We start from the raw sequence: 8,716 nt of genomic DNA on the forward strand, positions 1-8,716 counted from the left end.
GTCTATGGCATGGGAAAATAGATAGCGACCAGTTTACAATGCCTACAGCTTCCACACGATGTCGCCAGTACTGGCATTTAGATTGAAGTTAATCCTTGGTCAGATGAGAAATAGGCACTTCCTGTTAACGAGTACACAGCAGGAAGTTTTGAGAGAGAGAAAATGGACCATCATTTCAAAACGTGCTGCTATTGACTACAGATCGCCCCGTGATCAATTTGATCGATTATTAACGTTTACTAATACCTACAGTTGGATTACAAAAGTAGTTTGAAGTGTTTTGTCAAAATTTATAGGCAACTTTTTTTATTTAAAAAAATGACGTTGCGTTTTCGGAAAGGTGCTTTTTCATGGATCAGACGGGCTTCATAAATGGACATTTTGGGTATACATGGACAGATTTAATCGAAAAAAAGACCCAATTGTGATGTTTATGGGACATATAGGAGTGCCAACAAAGAAGCTCGTCAAAGGTAGTGAATGTTTTATATTTTATTTCTGCGTTTTGTGTAGCGCCGGCTACGCTAATTCTTTTGTTTGCGTCCCCTTTAGGTATTTCGGGGGTTGCATGCTATCAGATAATAGCTTCTCATGCTTTCGCCGAAAAGCATTTTAAAAATCTGACATGTTGGCTAGATTCACAACGAGTGTAGCTTTAATTGAGTACCCTGCATGTGTGTTTTAATGAAAGTTTGAGTTGTATCGAGTACTATTAGTTGTCACTCTGAAATTTCCGCTGATGTTGATCCCTGTACAGGGACAGCAGCCATAAAAGGCTACTAGATGCAGGAAAGAGTGTGCAAGGCGGTAATGAACGTATGTGTCACTGTTTGTCACTTTTATTACTCAAATTTCTCTCGACCTGTTCACATACGTTCTAACCATCCCTTCACAGGCTAGGTTGAAACAACCTCATGATGGGTAGAGGGAACATGTTTGTATCATGTTGTAGCCTAAAACTATTGTCATGACTTGGCCCTTCCTGGGTGTAGATCGTGGCTCCCACCCCCTCTCCTAATCCCAGGTTTTGTTATCTCAGGGCTTGTCAACTCAGGTCATACATTTCTGGCAGAGACTCTCCCCCTGGTCATGCAGAAAGAGAGGGAGAGAGCAAAGAGAGAGAACAAAGGACTTCAATTGGCCAAACTACTAAATCCCCAAAATGGGAGAATTAAACAATTTCTACTTTTGAGAATGTGAGAATGGTTCGTGGACACTGAAGGAAAAATTACGACGAGTGTGTATCATTTGGTGATCTCATAAAGGACAGGAAACACACATAACTGTATCTCTTCAAGTGTACATTTCCCAGCTGTCAGGTTTACATCTAAATATTGTGAAACGTATGTGGTTAAACATGAACAATTTGCAAAAAGTTGTAATGTGATGTTAACCTTCTAAATGAGAGTTTGGATTTTCATATAAAGATTAACTAGTCATTGGCCACACCCCCGTGAGCCCAGACATCACATTAGGCATCATGGACCGCACTAAGGTTGCAAATGGTTCAATTTCTAAGACCAAAACATGCCAGGTGACGCTGGTGTGTGAAGTAGATTAAACTACAAAGAGACCCACAGTAAGCCGGACATCTCGAGTGGTTAAATCCTCTACAAACAATAAGACCAGAAAACCATCCCTTGTGGAGCTTTGGCTACACGGCTAGAAATGGTTAAACTCTGAGACTATCGAGTCACTACAGAATAAGTGAGAAATTCTAGACAACACAGCTAGAAATGACATAAACCTAGGAAAAGAATACAGACAACCGCCGAAACATCTATCTACGAGAACATTTCCGAATGGAAATCTGAAGTATCCATTCTACCAACCATGAGATACTTTGATCTTCGGGGAAATGCAACCAGAGAGACTCTGATGAACTCTCCGACAGACCGGATTTCCACAGAGAAGACAACAACAACATAAGGGCATAAATATAATTTGCAATTTCTTTTCCAATGAGTGGTCGTTCATGTAAAGTATTAGCAATTTCTATGAGTGTAGTAATCCTCTGAGTTTCCCGCTCTTGAACCGCCCTCCCCTTTCTTTTGTCTACCAAGCCGTCATATCAGTTTCGTCCGCTAGGGACTTATCTTTGTATCATGTAGCAACCCAATGTATAATATCTATTTTGTTTGTTATGTATTTCTGTAATTTGATTAGTTAGTAAATAAATAATTAAGCCAATTTGTATATTGCTTATTCATAATTTATGCTAGGGTTCATGCAGAGAACCAAGAATTTTACGACGTTGAAATGAGACTGACAGACGGTAAAGAATAATTAATGATTGACTGCTATTGATATAAAAGATCTTCAGATCTTTAAGAGTGGATTCGGGAGATAGCCGCTCTATATAAAATATTGCTTCCGTGGTGCCCCGGATTCTTAATGAGTAAGTTATTGCCTGATTAATTTAATCAAATAATTAAACGTCAGGGAATCGATTTGAAAATAACATGTTATCACATTAAGGATACTAGAGACACGACATTTATGATGCCCCTTGCAAGGAATCTAAAATGGGATGAGGCTTTAATTTTGATTCTGCCTATATAAAATTGAAAAGCAGATTGCATTATTCACCAGAGTATATTATACAGCAAGGGAGTTGTAGACAGGAATTATTGGTCGTGTGTGTGGTTGCCTTTTTTTTTCTTAAATTAGTTTTTTTTTACCCCTTTTCTCCCCAATTTCATGGTATCCAATTTTTAGTAATTACTATCTTGTCTCATCACTACAACTCCCGTACTGGCTCGGGAGAGACGAAGGTCGAAAGCCATGCGTCTTCCGAAACACAACCCAACCAAGGCGCACTGCTTCTTAACCCAGCACGCCTCCAACCTGGAAGCCAGCCGCACCAACGTGTTGGAGGAAACACTGTGCACCCGGCCCGCCACAGGAACTGGTGCGCAATGAGACAAGGATATCCCTACCGGCCAAACACTCCCTAACCCAGGCGACGCTAGGCCAATTGTGCGTCGCCCCACGGACCTCCCGGTCGCAGCCGGCTGTGACAGAGCCTGGGCTCGAACCCAGAGTCTCTGGTGGCACAGCTAGCGCTGCAATGCAGTGCACTAGACCACTGCACCACCCTGCGTGTGGTTGCCATTAGAAGTGTCCCAGTTTCACGTATCTGATAACGTCAGAGTATTGAGTTGTTAAAGTTCAAATGTAGTCTGTTAGGCCAAACGTGTACTTATTCTGAATGATTCAGACAGTATTAATTTCTAGAGCGAGGGCATAGAGACAGATAATTATAGTAATTTGAGAGATAGATGCGTTGGTGCTATTTCTGTCTCTCGTGTTTCAGGATCGGGTAGAGTAGGTCAATATTAAATTTATCAAGCGAGGAACCAGGGCCAGCTGATTGAAATTTGAGGAGATATTAGCTTGACAAGTGATAATTCTCTGTCCCTCGCGTTTTCAGTAGCGTGAGGAGACCACGGTGCATTTCAATGTTTTGCTACGCATTTCGGTAAAACATCGCAAAAATAACGCAGAGAAATGGTTTGAACGTAATACATTATAAGTAAAACTGTTCCCTTGCTCTTTTGTGCTTTGAAGTGAGATTTCTGTACAAATAGGATTAGCTTAGCACTAGATGCTACAGCTAACAAAGGAACAGCAGCCATTTTGTTTTCTTGTGTCACACTGAATTTCCTCCTTCTTTGCCTGACGGAAGTCCCACCCTTTGTACATCCGTTTAATTTCATATTTCTGCGATCAGTGACCCCTGGTGGTGCAGAATCGCCAGTACATTTCTTTAAAAATAATTATTTAGGTGACACAAACGTGGATCACATTTTAGTGGTTTCTTATGATATCCAGCCCATCGCAAGTGATTGGATATCGATGTCTCATTCAATTGAACTAATAAGTACATTTGCCAGATTTACCTTTCCAGGTGTATCTTTTAAATAATATCCAAATATATTGGTTTTCTACAATGAGAAAATGTTAACTTTTCCACATTAACCTAGATCAACAAGGTTCTCAGGTTAATTTAAAGTTTAAATTCCCAAATAGACTATACAGGTTTGATTTATCATTAACATGGAAAAATCAGTCAAATTTGCTTTTGCAAAGCTCAGTACAAAAACTCAGTACTGACGGTTAGTCCCGCCTCCAGCAGGAATCCCATGTGGCTTCGGCCTTAGGGATAAGTGAACCTAGTGGTGAATATACCATAACATTTGCTCTACTGGTTACAAAATCTCAATTGATTGGATATCATCGTCTCATCCAATTGAATAAGTTAAATTGTTGAACATACCTTTTCAGGTTCTTCCAATTAAATGAGACGTTTTAAACATTCCAATATTAACCTAGATGAACCAACCTCTCAGGTTAATAGAAGTTTAATTTCCAGATAGCCTATTCAGGTATGATTAATCATTATCTTTGATTAATCAATTCAAGTTGCTTTTGCAAATTCATTCACGTCCAACTCAATGGTTTATTAATGTCTATATATAGATTAAAATCGTCTTTGCAGCTTCCAACATATTCCAAAACCAAACTTGGAAAAATATAAATAAAAGGCCTCTCCTCTCAAATGTTCTAATAATGTGCAAGCTATCAGAGGGAGTTCCCAGTCCCCCGCTAATTAGTGAAACCTCACCCATAAAAGGATTGATCTCTGACCTCAGCAGTGATACCAACTCTAACTATGCCATTAACGTAAAAACAGTAGAAATCACGACAAATGCTCTCCAAAATCAACCATCGGGTGCAAGCCTTGTAAAGGTTCTCTCCAGTTTAGCCCTGATGTCTTGCCATCCAAGACTGGAATCGTTCCAATACCGCAGTGCACAGCTGAAGCACAGGCAGGACATGGTAGACATAAAGGGACAGGTGGAGAGAACCGGGAAACTGATGGCAAACGCAGAAAAGATCCAAATTATTCTAGCTATGGAACTGCATTTGAAACCTGAATAATTGAATGTAGTTGCAAAAACGTATGATGACGAATGAGCATAAACTCTTCAACAACATCGTCTTCTACAGGAACAAAATTGTCTTCTACAGGAACAACTCGATTTAGCCAAAACTAAATACAGTGATGTCCATGCCAAACTATATAAATCTGACGAGTTATTTACAAACCAGAACGCTCAACTTGATAACTTGCATGCAGTTTTGTTGAACATTACTCAAAGTAACAATGTTCTACTCAACATGCTGCAGACCAAAGACCATCAGTTAATGAACACAATGACGAAGTTGGATGACAGGTCAGCAGAACTCATTGAAGTCGCTGGCCAAATGAATGATGCGAGAACTTCTGTGATAATAATGGAAATATTGATTTCTAAGCAAATGGAGAAAATCTCATTACTGAATCTCTCTCTCTGTACTCAAGACCTCTATCTGCAAACAATGACAGATAAGTTTGAGACCAAAGGGAGCAAGTGCACCCGTGTCCAAAATCAGTACTCTAAGCATTCAAGTGGACTCTGCAATATAGCAGAATACCACCCTTAGGTACAATCTGGTGGAATTCGAGGACGGTCACGCGCTACAGCGTGACTACCCAACCAAGCAACCGGAGTCCGGTACTCAAAGGAGTGAAGATGATAGAAGGTTTTAGACTTTCCCTCCCTCATGTGTCCCTCAGTCTTCTCCTATTTGCCATTCGGCACTGAGTAATATGGTGTCTCTTCGCCTACAAAGCCAAAGCTTGGCTTCTCCTCTTAGCGTTTTGCCCCCAATTACCCCACAGGATGAAGGCAACTCTCTCCGCCCGCTTGGCGTGGAATACCATAACAAACTTGTCAAGAATTTCCCCACCTTTGACCCCATTCCAGGTCAGTCAAACAATACTGAGATGTTTCTAGCTGACATAGAGTACGCATTGGGTTCTGACAGGGTTACTTTTTGAAGTGAACGTTGAATAGACATGTGACGAGGTTCACTCGTCTACAACAGCAACACATGCTAAATGACTACTCTAAACTTGCCACAGCTTTGACTTTAGAATTCAGTGGTTCTGCGACTCGCAAACACGATAGCTCACTGGCTAACACTGTCAAACAAGCTCGGAATGAACACCCACAAGCTTACTATCATAGGCTTCTTTTAGCTTACTTTGGCCTACACACTGAAACAGGAATTACTGAGCAGGGATTAAAGAGCTGTTACCATTCAAACAAATGTTTCTGTCAAACATGTATCCCATTACCCACTTGGGTACTACAGCCCACGTTGGCTTGCCTATCTTACAACTCAGAGAGCTTGCAAGAACAGCTTTTGGGACATCAAAAGCTTGCAATGCTAAGAGCCCTGACCACACTGTTGTGAAGTTTGACCAGGAGCACTCACTCCAGTTAGAGGGTGAATATCAGGTATTGGAACATTGAGAGATGACTCACAACAACGTTTTTTACCACAAAACCACGAATCCAATAACCACCGCGATCGAAATAACTGTAAAGTACGTCGCCATCGAAACGACTACCACTACAATCGACCTATTCCCTACGTTCCTGCACACAACCCACAACGAAGTGTCAGAGCACAAGTGTAACCAAGGGTTAAAGGACGATCAAAACGTAAACCAATGTTCTCCAGAAGTTCCACTACGTGAAAAACTAAAGTGAGAAAATTTTGAGAAAGGGGTAAAAGATAAGTCACAAGGACTAGACATGGAATTGCTAGACACCAGGTCCGCAGGGATTAACACCCTTAGCAAGGACGTTAAAAACCAAATTTCTCCCCCTCTCACTCAAGACCCTATCCAGGGCACGCTTGATTAAGAAACAAGCCAACAGGCTTTGTCTATAGACTCTGATGCAAAGGTTGCGAAGAAAAATATCAAAAACTTTGTTAAAAAGAAGCCCACTCAAAATCAGAAAAGTCAATCTGCATTCACCTTGAACAGAAATGGCACATCACGTCATTGCGAAAGACCACTCCACTTTGTGGGGAATATGTCCACTAAACGGGAATCTAAATGGCCATACCGGGAAACAGTCCTGGAGGACTGCTTAACTTGTCATGAGCTAATTGATTCATCTCTGAAGCATTGTTTAATGATCTCAAAAGGGCATTGAAGCCAACTAAACGTTGGTTAAAACTGGAACGATGAGACACTACACTTCGAGGTTTCTCTCAGACTACCTTGCCTCTCACTTTGAGAGTCATGCAGAAACTACACTTCCAGGATGTATCGCTCGTTCACCTGGTGTATGTTACCAGCCTGGAATCTGAACCCCTGCTACTCGGAGCAGACCCTGATGGTTTGGTAACTCCCACTACTGATGGATTGGAAAACCAACCATCTATGGTCACAGGTCACAGTGCCTTTTCCACAGACCCACTGACACACTGTCTTCCCCTAATGAATGCAATGCATTCATCCAAGAAAAAGATGTTCGAAACCTCTTGGTGCAGAATCCGATCCAAGCAGATATTACGATATCTCGATACATTCAATCAACAAACCTGATTGACCATTCTTTTCATGATTTCGAGCAAGCAACTTCCCTCCTCCTTGAAGTCGTGTAATACTGTAGGTGAGATTAACTTCTCTTGCCTTTCGGACACTTCCGAAAGCACTGCGTCCGTAAAACATTGACTCGCAGAGTGTACTCTGCTTCCGATGATAGATTTTCCACTTTGTGGTGAACTGTCACCCCTTAAAATGACTCCCACTGGTGAAACACTTTGCGATATCACAGACAGATATCCTCGTCTTAGTTCGCAGGTACTGAAGAGGTTGCCACACAAACGCTGTGGTGACTGACAGGCCTCGACAGCCACTGAGCGTTTTGAAGCACAAACACCAGGAGATTTTGTTGAAAGGTTACAGCCATTCTCAATAACGCGGCCGCTGACAACTCGTACATAGGGTCCGACCATTTCGGGTGTGCCTCGAATACCAACACCAACCACTGGTGGGGGGGGAATAGTAGCCCAGACCCATGATAAGACTCATGGAGGCCGGTGGGGGGGGACTACGTGCAACACGGTACGAGGCTGCCAGAGTGGAAATCAAATTTAGTTCTCCCCTATGAGAATAGTAAGGCGCAGACAGGCCCCTAGACGGGGATAATCTTAGAGTACATCTAAGATATTACTTAGGTGTACCACACTGGTCATAAAATAAGTCCAGTGGGCTTCCACCTCTGAAACAAATGTCAAAAATAGTCATGCCTTGCTATGTGTAGTTTCAACTACAACACAGCTAGTAAAATGCTCTAATCATGTGTTCCGGTAGGATAATATTTCAGAATAAATCGGTAGGACAACTGGTCCCCTTGAGTACCAGTACCAATGCCAGCACAGTCAGTCCAGCAACAATCAGTAAGAGGATTAGAGCCCTCACAAGTCAAATTGATATTGATAATAGCAACAGAGGAGTTAGTAGTCACTCAGAATGCAAAACTTGGAAGGGAATCTCCAGAACCCTCTTCTGATGGTCAACACACATGCCGCTAATAAATAGAACCCTCCATTCAAGAGGAATGTTATTAAAGTCATGAACCATGATCATACCGCATACGACTAGTTCAGTGCTTAGAGATGACTTCCATCGTGAGGTTAGCTCCTCTGTGGATAAGATAGCTATGAAAGACTTGTTCATACCCATCACCACTATAATGGTGTAAGACACAGTGATGTGTAGTAAAACTACTACAGGTCTCCTTAACACATCTTGAGGTCAACATCAATTCTTACTGACCTCCAAGCATCAACCTGGAAAATATCT

This window comes from Oncorhynchus tshawytscha, linkage group LG22, assembly GCF_018296145.1.
Source record: "Oncorhynchus tshawytscha isolate Ot180627B linkage group LG22, Otsh_v2.0, whole genome shotgun sequence".
NCBI lineage: Eukaryota > Metazoa > Chordata > Actinopteri > Salmoniformes > Salmonidae > Oncorhynchus > Oncorhynchus tshawytscha.